At 39.9% G+C, this 12,292-nt stretch overlaps 1 protein-coding gene across 7 annotated transcripts in view; it reads right to left on the reverse strand.

Annotated features, from left to right (window-relative positions):
* LOC141409959 (uncharacterized) overlaps positions 1 to 12,292 on the reverse strand; it is a 248,235-nt gene that overhangs the window by 145,688 nt on the left and 90,255 nt on the right. For 6 of the 7 annotated variants that reach the window (XM_074036442.1, XM_074036432.1, XM_074036403.1 and 3 more), the window contains 2 exons: positions 6,800 to 6,893; positions 6,033 to 6,113 (listed from right to left, as the gene is read on the reverse strand). The gene's annotated coding sequence lies outside the window, so the exon portion shown is untranslated. Of the gene's footprint in view, positions 1 to 6,032; positions 6,114 to 6,799; positions 6,894 to 8,625; positions 8,732 to 12,292 lie in introns of those variants that run through there. The other variant, XM_074036453.1, reaches the window with a different exon arrangement.

Consider the following 12,292-nt stretch of genomic DNA (forward strand, 5'->3'; position numbering starts at 1 on the left):
GAGAAGAGCAACTCCAAGACACATAATTGCCAGATTCACCAAAGTTGAAATGAAGGAAAAAATCTTAAGGGCAGCCAGAGAGAAAGGTCGGGTTACCCACAAAGGGAAGCCCATCAGACTAACAGCAGATCTCTCAGCAGAAACTCTACAAGCCAGAAGAGAGTGGGGGCCAATATTCAACATTCTTAAAGAAAAGAATTTTAAACCCAGAATTTCATATCCAGCCAAACTAAGCTTCATAAGTGAAGGAGAAATAAAATCCTTTACAGATAAGCAAATGCTTAGAGATTTTGTCACCACTAGGCCTGCCTTACAAGAGATCCTGAAGGAAGCACTAAACATGGAAAGGAACAACCGGTACCAGCCATTGCAAAAACATGCCAAAATGTAAAGACCATTGAGGCTAGGAAGAAACTGCATCAACTAATGAGAAAAATAACCAGTTAATATCATAATGGCAGGATCAAGTTCACACATAACAATATTAACCTTAAATGTAAATGGACTAAATGCTCCAATTAAAAGACACAGACTGGCAAACTGGATAAAGAGTCAAGACCCATCAGTCTGCTGTATTCAGGAGACCCATCTCACACGCAGAGACATACATAGGCTCAAAATAAAGGGATGGAGGAAGATTTACCAAGCAAATGGAGAACAAAAAAAAGCAGGGGTTGCAATACTAGTCTCTGATAAAACAGACTTTAAACCATCAAAGATCAAAAGAGACAAAGAAGGCCATTACGTAATGGTAAAGGGATCAATTCAACAGGAAGAGCTAACTATCCTAAATATATATGCACCCAATACAGGAGCACCCAGATTCATCAAGCAAGTCCTTAGAGACTTACAAAGAGACTTAGACTCCCATACAATAATAATGGGAGACTTCAACACTCCACTGTCAACATTAGACAGATCAACGAGACAGAAAGTTAACAAGGATATCCAGGAATTGAACTCATCTCTGCAGCAAGCAGACCTAATAGACATCTATAGAACTCTCCACCCCAAATCAACAGAATATACATTCTTCTCAGCACCACATCATACTTACTCCAAAATTGACCACGTAATTGGAAGTAAAGCACTCCTCAGCAAATGTACAAGAACAGAAATTATAACAAACTGTCTCTCAGACCACAGTGCAATCAAACTAGAACTCAGGACTAAGAAACTCAATCAAAACCGCTCAACTACATGGAAACTGAACAACCTGCTCCTGAATGACTACTGGGTACATAACGAAATGAAGGCAGAAATAAAGATGTTCTTTGAAACCAATGAGAACAAAGATACAACATACCAGAATCTCTGGGACACATTTAAAGCAGTGTGTAGAGGGAAATTTATAGCACTAAATGCCCACAAGAGAAAGCAGGAAAGATCTAAAATTGACACTCTAACATCGCAATTAAAAGAACTAGAGAAGCAAGAGCAAACACATTCGAAAGCTAGCAGAAGGCAAGAAATAACTAAGATCAGAGCAGAACTGAAGGAGATAGAAACACAAAAAACCCTCCAAAAAATCAATGAATCCAGGAGTTGGTTTTTTGAAAAGATCAACAAAATTGACAGACCACTAGCCAGACTAATAAAGAAGAAAAGAGAGAAGAATCAAATCGACGCAATTAAAAATGATCAAGGGGATATCACCACCGACCCCACAGAAATACAAACTACCATCAGAGAATACTATAAACACCTCTACGCAAATAAACTGGAAAATCTAGAAGAAATGGATAATTTCCTGGACACTTACACTCTTCCAAGACTAAACCAGGAAGAAGTTGAATCCCTGAATAGACCAATAGCAGGCTCTGAAATTGAGGCAACAATTAATAGCCTACCAACCAAAAAAAGTCCAGGACCAGATGGATTCACAGCTGAATTCTACCAGAGGTACAAAGAGGAGTTGGTACCATTCCTTCTGAAACTATTCCAATCAATAGAAAAAGAGGGAATCCTCCCTAACTCATTTTATGAGGCCAACATCATCCTGATACCAAAGCCTGGCAGAGACACAACAAAAAAAGAGAATTTTAGACCAATATCCCTGATGAACATCGATGCAAAAATTCTCAATAAAATACTGGCAAACCGGATTCAGCAACACATCAAAAAGCTTATCCACCATGATCAAGTGGGCTTCATCCCTGGGATGCAAGGCTGGTTCAACATTCGCAAATCAATAAACATAATCCAGCATATAAACAGAACCAAAGACAAGAACCACATGATTATCTCAATTGATGCAGAAAAGGCTTTTGACAAAATTCAACAGCCCTTCATGCTAAAAACGCTCAATAAATTCGGTATTGATGGAACGTACCTCAAAATAATAAGAGCTATTTATGACAAACCCACAGCCAATATCATACTGAATGGGCAAAAACTGGAAAAATTCCCTTTGAAAACTGGCACAAGACAGGGATGCCCTCTCTCACCACTCCTATTCAACATAGTGTTGGAAGTTCTGGCTAGGGCAATTAGGCAAGAGAAAGAAATCAAGGGTATTCAGTTAGGAAAAGAAGAAGTCAAATTGTCCCTGTTTGCAGATGACATGATTGTATATTTAGAAAACCCCATTGTCTCAGCCCAAAATCTCCTTAAGCTGATAAGCAACTTCAGCAAAGTCTCAGGATACAAAATTAATGTGCAAAAATCACAAGCATTCTTATACACCAGTAACAGACAAACAGAGAGCCAAATCAGGAATGAACTTCCATTCACAATTGCTTCAAAGAGAATAAAATACCTAGGAATCCAACTGACAAGGGATGTAAAGGACCTCTTCAAGGAGAACTACAAACCACTGCTCAGTGAAATAAAAGAGGACACAAACAAATGGAAGAACATACCATGCTCATGGATAGGAAGAATCAATATTGTGAAAATGGCCATACTGCCCAAGGTAATTTATAGATTCAATGCCATCCCCATCAAGCTACCAATGAGTTTCTTCACAGAATTGGAAAAAACTGCTTTAAAGTTCATATGGAACCAAAAAAGAGCCCGCATCTCCAAGACAATCCTAAGTCAAAAGAACAAAGCTGGAGGCATCACGCTACCTGACTTCAAACTATACTACAAGGCTACAGTAACCAAAACAGCATGGTACTGGTACCAAAACAGAGATCTAGACCAATGGAACAGAACAGAGTCCTCAGAAATAATACCACACATCTACAGCCATTTGATCTTTGACAAACCTGAGAGAAACAAGAAATGGGGAAAGGATTCCCTATTTAATAAATGGTGCTGGGAAAATTGGCTAGCCATAAGTAGAAAGCTGAAACTGGATCCTTTCCTTACTCCTTATACGAAAATTAATTCAAGATGGATTAGAGACTTAAATGTTAGACCTAATACCATAAAAATCCTAGAGGAAAACCTAGGTAGTACCATTCAGGACATAGGCATGGGCAAAGATTTCATGTCTAAAACACCAAAAGCAATGGCAGCAAAAGCCAAAATTGACAAATGGGATCTCATTAAACTAAAGAGCTTCTGCACAGCAAAAGACACTACCATCAGAGTGAACAGGCAACCTACAGAATGGGAGAAAATTTTTGCAATCTACTCATCTGACAAAGGGCTAATATCCAGAACCTACAAAGAACTCAAACAAATTTACAAGAAAAAAACAAACAACCCCATCAAAAAGTGGGCAAAGGACATGAACAGACATTTCTCAAAAGAAGACATTCATACAGCCAACAGACACATGAAAAAATGCTCATCATCACTGGCCATCAGAGAAATGCAAATCAAAACCACCATGAGATACCATCTCACACCAGTTAGAATGGCAATCATTAAAAAGTCAGGAAACAACAGGTGCTGGAGAGGATGTGGAGAAATAGGAACACTTTTACACTGTTGGTGGGATTGTAAACTAGTTCAACCATTATGGAAAACAGTATGGCGATTCCTCAAGGATCTAGAACTAGATGTACCATATGACCCAGCCATCCCATTACTGGGTATATACCCAAAGGATTATAAATTATGCTGCTATAAAGACACATGCACACGTATGTTTATTGCAGCACTATTCACAATAGCAAAGACTTGGAATCAACCCAAATGTCCATCAGTGACAGATTGGATTAAGAAAATGTGGCACATATACACCATGGAATACTATGCAGCCATAAAAAAGGATGAGTTTGAGTCCTTTGTAGGGACTTGGATGCAGCTGGAATCCATCATTCTTAGCAAACTATCACAAGAACAGAAAACCAAACACCGCATGTTCTCACTCATAGGTGGGAACTGAACAATGAGATCACTCGGACTCAGGAAGGGGAACATCACACACCGTGGCCTATCATGGGGAGGGGGGAGGGGGGAGGGATTGCACTGGGAGTTATACCTGATGTAAATGACGAGTTGATGGGTGCAGCACAGCAACATGGCACAAGTATACATATGTAACAAACCTGCACGTTATGCACATGTACCCTACAACTTAAAGTGTAATAATAATAAATAAATTAAAAAAAAAAAAAAAAAAAAAAATACTAGGAGCATTCAATCTTTAATGAGGTAGATTTAGGATCTCAAAGATGTGAAAGTACTATTTTACAAAGCAGTTGACTATGAGGGCCTTGTGTCCTTGCAAGGTTATGTATTATGACCATCAAAATAGCCTTAAACAGGTTTTAGGAGATGCATGGATAACAGCTCCATGATGGATCACTAAAATCCATGATGGATACCCCAAAAGACAAAATGGGGTATTTTAGGGACTTATTTCCAATTATTGGGGGCCAATGACATTCCCATGCCTACTTCATGGCCTCCTCAGGTGCCACAGATAGATCGAGAGTCACTGCTATGATGAAGCTTTGATATGTGTCAAATACCTAGAAATTGAGAGGAAGGTAGATGGCAGGAAATTCCAAATCTTTATTTCACCTGGAGCTCTCAAGTCTCAAGACCAGAACAATAATGTTCAGTTTAAGGACTGGGGCTGAGTGCAGTGGCTTATGCCTGTAATCCCAGCACTTTGGGAGGCCAAGGTGGGCAGATCACCTGAGGACAGCAGTTAGAGACAAGCCTGGCCAACATAGTGAAACCCCAACTCTACTAAAAGTACAAAAATGAGCCAGGCATGGTGGCACGTGCCTGTAATCCCAGCTACTAGGGAAGCTGAGGCACGAGAATCACTTGAGCCTGGGAGGCAGAGGTTGTAGTGAGCCCAAAATCACGCCACGGCACTCCAGCCTGGGTGACAGAGTGAGATTCTATCTCAAAAAGAAAAAGAAAAAAAAAAAAGAAAAAGAAAAAACCCTGAGGTCCATGCCTCTTTGTCACCGCCTAGACCACTCACATGTAAAAATGTGCTACCCTGCCATACACCCAGGCCATGAAGAAGGGAACACAATGAAAGGTGGCCCTTCAGTGATTTCACTCTTTGAAGCCTTAGTTCTGAACCACTTGTCCTATCTCACTTATGTTTTACATCCTAACTTGTTTATCTTTTTGGCTTCAGAGCTGGGATTTATTTTCCTTTTACAGCTTTACTCACTCACTACCCTCTGAACCCTGCCAAAAACAAGCCACTCTCTGACTAGAATGTTTTCTTCTTAATCTCTGATCCTGACCCCTGCTCTGGCTGTACCACCTTCAGGCACACTGAGTAAACATCCCACCTGGCCCAGCCTTCCCCATGGGCTTCACCACAACAGCGTGCCCCTGGTCCCCGAGAATAGTTAGCTCACCAGGTGTACCCCAGCCCACAGGTATGATTTGTTTGAGGATACCAGTAAACTACCACCAGAAAGAAGTACAACGTGTCCTTTTTGTGTGATAGCACGCAAGTTTCTATGACTCTTGTCCTACTGCCCCAACCCTCCTTCATTACTATAAAAACATAAACATATACATTATGTTATTTTTTTTCAAATGAGGTTTCACATGTTTTACTTACTGAATTTGCACAACAGTTCTATGGATCAGAAACAGTAAATATGACAAGTGATTTGGCTCATGTTACAGCCAGTAAATTATAGAGCTTAACTCACCTGGTCAGTGCTTAATCTACTACCCGTGTTCCCTTGGGCTGAGCACCTCTGAAGGATAGGGATCAAATCCATATGGTCACTCTGCATGGAAATTAATAAATAATGTTGGTGAGATGATGAAGTTGATAATAATTATGAGAGTCATAAATATGCTTTTTATCTTCAATTGTAGAAATCAATTTCACTTTCCTGATTTTCATACCTATATGCCTTTGCACACATTTCTTCCTGTACTTAGGAAGGCTTCCATTTGCCCTGTTTGCCTAGAAAATCCCTCTTCATCCTTTAGAAGCTGATACATACATTACCTCCTCTGCAAGGCCTTTACCTATCACTGCCCACCCCCAACTTCCAAACAGCTAGTTGTGTCATATGTTAATGGTGTCACATTTAGGAAGTAATTATTTCATTATTTGTTTATGTATGTTTCTCTCACCAGATTATGGACAAGGCCAGGAATAGTGTCTTATTCTTTTTTCCATTCTAAGATCTGCCATGGTGCATGACACATTACAGAAACTCAAAAAGGTTTTTTTGAACCAAATGTGAAGATGATGATGGTGATGGTGATGATGGGGTAGGGGGACAATTTCACTCCTTCCAAGAGAAAGAGCTTTCCCAGCTTTTAGAACCAGTCTTTAGTTTAGAACAGTATATTAGTCACGGAAATCAATGCAGGCCACTATCAAATACAACTTCCAAAGTATTATACCTCCAGACAAGGTTATTTCTTACTCATGAAGATATGGTGTGGGTTAGATAGATACCTTCACTGGGTGGCCCTCCTCCAAGTGACAGCTCTGAAATCTGGGAACCTTCCATTACGCGGCTCTCCCATTTTCACATCCATTTTGCCTCCAGCTGTTCAGATGGGAGAAAATATAGAGAAGACACACCAAGTTTAAAATGCTTGTTCTACAAGTGACAGTCATTGTTTCTTCTCACATTCCATTGGCCCATGTAACTGCAGGGTCGCCTGGAAGAGGTAATCTTCCTACGTGCCCAAGGAGAGACTCAAAACTGGTGAATGCTGAAAGTCTCTTGCCATGGGTTGCCCTTCTGAACACCAAATATTCATTTCCCACTTCCTCTCACAGAACACACTCACCCCACGCCAAGGGGAACACCCAAAGTCCCATTCGGTCACCACCTCCAGATCAATGTCCAGGATATCTGGGTGAGGCACCATCTTTCTTATTCATCAGTCTGACACGGCCCCTCTCAGTGCAGTGACCTTCATATGTAAAACATTAGTTATCTGTATTCCAGATCTCCACCATCATAAACCATATATAATGGTGGGAAAATGACGAGAAAACTGCAATAAATAGTACTATTTGTAATGGGAAATAAGAGACAAGACACATCATGGTCCTTGGCAATGCTGAAACCTTTCTGTGCCAACATGGGAAGCTCAGATACTCTGGGTGTGGTGGAGATGTGTGGACTTGACTCTGGGAAGGACTCCTGTATTTGTTCTTCTCCTTAGAAGAGGCTCAGGGGTGAAGTAGGCTCAGGGGAACTCATTTTCCTTCAGAGCAGTACAGTTCTAGAAGCCTGACGTGTGCTTCGTCTGCAATGTGTTGGGAACTCAAAAGTTGTTTTAAGCCTGGACCAAGCAAAGGCCTTTTAAGTCCAGGCTCCTGATTTCATTGTAATACAATTATCAAAATCTTAGATGATGTAGATCTCTTCGCTTTTAGTCAGTTCCAAGTGCCAGTAACTATACCTAGAGTTACTTTCTAAACATTGTTATCAGATTTACCTTTTTTCCTTTGTGTCTTCACCTCTATGCCTTTTTTTCCCCAACGTAACTACCTAATTACGTTGAGGCTATAAGGGGGGAGGGATTGCATTGGGAGTTATACCTGATGTAAATGATGAGTTGATGGGTGCAGCACACCAACATGGCACAAGTATACATATGTAACAAACCTGCACGTTATGCACATGTACCCTACAACTTAAAGTATAATAATAATTAAAAAAAAAAAAAAAAGAAACAATAGGTGAGAAGACCACACGACTAATCTGATTTTCACCTCAAATGACTTCATTCAATTGAAAACTTTTGCTAGATATTTATCACTTAAAGTCATTTTTGGTGCCATATCTTACTGTTTGAGTCTAAAAGAAATTTATTTTTTCCAACCCTACGAGGCCAATATTCTATATTCTATTCTATTTCTGCTTGCAAACGCAATAATTATTTCCTGAGTCATCTCTTTCTTGTAACTTTCTTGTAATACACGAAAGAGATATTTCAACGTTAGCCAATACCACTATTAAAATTCTGTTTGCTAACCATTTCCCCTAAAGGTATATACCAGGCACATGGACTAACTTCTCATTTATAGCAGCAATAGTTGGATTTATCACTACATAACATGAATCTCCATCTTCCCATTTTCTGGTATTAGTTTCCTTCCTGCCAGATGCTGTATTACTAAACCAATGATAAATACTTGGGATCATGTAAAGGTCAAGGAATATGGTTTGGTTATGTCAATATCCCACTTCTGGTACCAATTTCTATACTACAGCAATAAATACCGGTTTCTGTAACAGCAGTCTCAGTGACTTCACACACAAGTTTATTTCTTCCTTATGTAGCTATCCAATGCAAGTCTAGAAGCTCTCCTTGGAGGCTCTCTTCCAAGCGATGACTCAGGAACTCAAACCAATGGCCTCTTAGCTGACTGTAGAAGAGGAAGGAAAACTGAAATATTCTTTAAGATGTTTTTAAGGGACATGACTAGAAGTGGCTTATATCCCTCTGTCCCAATTTTTTTGACCGGAACCCTGCCACATGGCCTCAAAAAAAACTGCAAAAGGAGAAAACGAAGTCTTCCTGTATACTCTGGAATAGGAAATGGGATTGGTGATTTTTATGGCTATCTGTGTTGTATTACAATATGTTATTCATTTACTTGACTCCTCGTTGATGACTGAACAAACTGAGATTATCTTTCTTATCTTTCTTCTCTCAGTCACCAACTAGATACTTCAAAAATAACATTTTTATATTAAAAACACAGGTTCTTCCTACTTTAAAATTACTTATGAGGATTTAATGCAAGTAAAATATTTCCCATTTAACAAATGAGACAAAATGGAAACATTGACAGGTTTCAAGGGACCCACTGTGAATTATCCAACGATCAGCAATATGGTAGTATGGCCAGGTAAGTTCGCCTGGCTCAGATAGTTGCCTAGGTGCCATGAAATAGAGTTTCTGGCTTCCCAAGGTCTGCCTGTACTTGGTACGCATGGAACCAGAAGCTCCCAAATACTCCTGTGGCATGATATAATGGTACTGAGAGGCAGGAGGACATGTGAAAGCCTGGGATTAGAACAAATTGGCTACAGAGTGTAAAGATTCTACCTCCAGAGGCAAATGGCCAGGACCATGGGCAGGACTAAGGGCGAAATCTAAAAGACACAATAAAGGAGCCACTCATCTGTGACACCAGCCCAGGGACCCAGGCAACAGACCAAACCTGTCCTGCAGCAAGACTCAGAGACCTTGCAAAGACCAGCAAAGACTTGGAGGTAACAAGCAAACCCAAGGTCCTCTGTCCCCACCACCATGAGGGTACATCCACCTCCTCCCCTGAAGGCTATTTCTCTTTCTCTCAGTCTGCAACATTTGCATTCTTTCCAATTAGTACATTCATTCATTGACAAAAAGCCCAAGTTGCTTTTCTGGTTCTTCAGCTTCTCAGGCTTCTGGTCTGAATGGTCATTGTCTGGACAAACCAGGAGCTGGGAACCTACTAGCTGGGCCACCCGGCCTGGCAGAGGTGCCTTCAGGTGCTTATCTGCTCCCTTTAGATACTGGGTGTTTCACCAGAGCCATGGACAGACCAGAAGGTAAGGTGCCATGGTCACTTGGAACTTAGCAGCTTGCAGGAGCACCTCGGGAGAGAATGCAAGTCTTCAAAAGATACTTTAAAAACAAATGCTTTCCAACATTCGGGCATCACATCCTATGGAGCATGAAGCATGTGGCAGGACAATTATGGTGGGCTTTCTGAAGTCATGGAAAAGACTAAAAATGGCCCGTTTCTCAGGACATAAGGAAAAATAGGCATTGAGCCAGTGGAAACCAAGAAGTAAGCCAAAAAGAAATGGAGGCATTTCTGCTTTTCCTTACTAGTTCCTTTCTACATTAAAAACCAATTTTACTAGCATTTTGTCAGCCAGAGTCTTCTGTAAACAAGCACTTCCAATTTCTCAAGCCAATGAAAATGGAGATTCATAAAGATGTTTTAAGAATTGCAAGCCTGAAATGCCTTGGTGCATCATTAATACAAATTAAATATGATCTGCCTTTTTAAAAACTATTGCGTAATAATACTTATGAAAACTGATAATTAATATTTAGAATGTTTAGAACATCTACTTAAATATTTGACTTACGGGCCAGTTTTGCTATTGAATGTGCTAAGAATTGACTAACTAGCATCATAAAAATCCATGTACTGCAGAATTCAAAAGAGAAGATCGCATGCCAAACCTGATAATTTATTAATTGTGTGAACTTCACCAGGTCCTTTAAACTCTCTGTGCCTTATTTTTCTCATTTATAAATGAGGATAATGATATCTCCCATCCCTGGTTATTAAGCTTCAATGAGATGGGCATGTGCCCATACCTAGCACATACTTGCACAAAGGAGGCACTCAACAAATACAGCTGCTATTATTATGAAGATGATGATGATGATTTTTAATACTGCTACTACTAGCTGTGTGAGCTTATTTGAGTTCCTAACCCTTTCCTTGTTGTTCTCGCCAGCCTCTGCTCACCCTCGCATTCTGGCCTTGCATACCCACTGTGGAACTCTAAACGTTTTCTCAAGTTCTGTTATCAGTCCTTCCTTTTCTCATTAAAAATAATAATAATAAAGAGTTACTTGAGAGTGTCTGAGACTCTTTCAGAGTAACTACCCCTCCAAAGAGACACCTCCCTCTGCCCTTGTCTTGGTTCTTCCCATCATTTCCTCTTCCTCTGGGTCAGACCTGGATAAACTTGCAGTTTCCTTCCTTCGTGCTCTCTGGAGAGCTGAGTGCTGCACACTTGAAAGCCTAAAAACTTGTCATTTCCACCTTGAACTAGTGGCTGACCTCGCCAGACAGCCTGAGAAATGAATTAGTGTCCTTAAGCGGAGGCAGAATATGAACAGTGACCCAGCTCTCCTAAGCAACCACAGAAACTGTCAAGCAGTAGTTAAAAGTTCCCTTTTTCCCAACCCCTTTAATTATGTTGAAAACTATGTCATATTGTTTTTGAAAAAGTTAATGAAATAGTAGGTAAAGGTGAACTAAGGAACATAATTTACTTGGATTTCCTTGCAAGCTTTTGATAAGGTCCCTCATAAAAGGCTATTAAGGAAAATAAATGACCAGAAGGCTGTGAGCAAAAGTCTTTCTGGTGTATTAAAAACTGGTTAAGCTATTTTAGAAGGAAGAATCCCTGATGCTGGCTACTTCTTGGAGCAGGGAAAGGTTAATCACAAACTGTCCTTAGTATTAGTATTTGGACTTCAGATATTTGAATGATTTATAAAGGAAAAAAAGCGAAGTTGGCCAAAGACAAAAAATTATTATCTTTTTTTACTTTCTTCGACTTTTATTTTTTTACAACATTCTTTTCATTTTATTTTTTTAAGCTGACAAATAAGAATTGTACATGTTCATGGAGTACATAGTAATGTTTTGGTACACATAATGTATAGTGATCAGATCAGGGTAATTAGCATATCCATCACCTCAAACATTTGTCATTTCTCTGTGTTGGGAACATTTGATACTATTCTAGCTATTTGAAACTATGTATTATTGTTAACCATAATCATCCTACAGTGTGCTACAGCACACCAGAACTTATCCCTCCTGTCTTGCTATAGTGTTTTATTCTTTAACAAATCTCTTCATCTACTCTTCTGTCCCCCTTGGAATTAACCTTTTTTTTTTTTTAATTTAAATGAGTTTTAGGGGAACAGGTGTTGCCTGGTTACATGGATAAATTATTTAGTGGTGATTTCTGAGATTTTGGTGCACCCATCATCCGAGCAGTAAACTCTGTACCCAATGAGACACAAAATTATTACCATGGTCAAACCTCCAAGTTTTTGGTATGAATGCAGGACCCTTGTCCATCAACAGGAAAACCTTTCAGAGTAAGATAAAAATGCTTCTCACTTGTGTGGCCCCTGTCCAGCCAGGCCTGAGGCTGGAGGGCAGGACACAATGATC

Source organism: Macaca fascicularis, chromosome 1 (genome assembly GCF_037993035.2).
Source record: "Macaca fascicularis isolate 582-1 chromosome 1, T2T-MFA8v1.1".
NCBI lineage: Eukaryota > Metazoa > Chordata > Mammalia > Primates > Cercopithecidae > Macaca > Macaca fascicularis.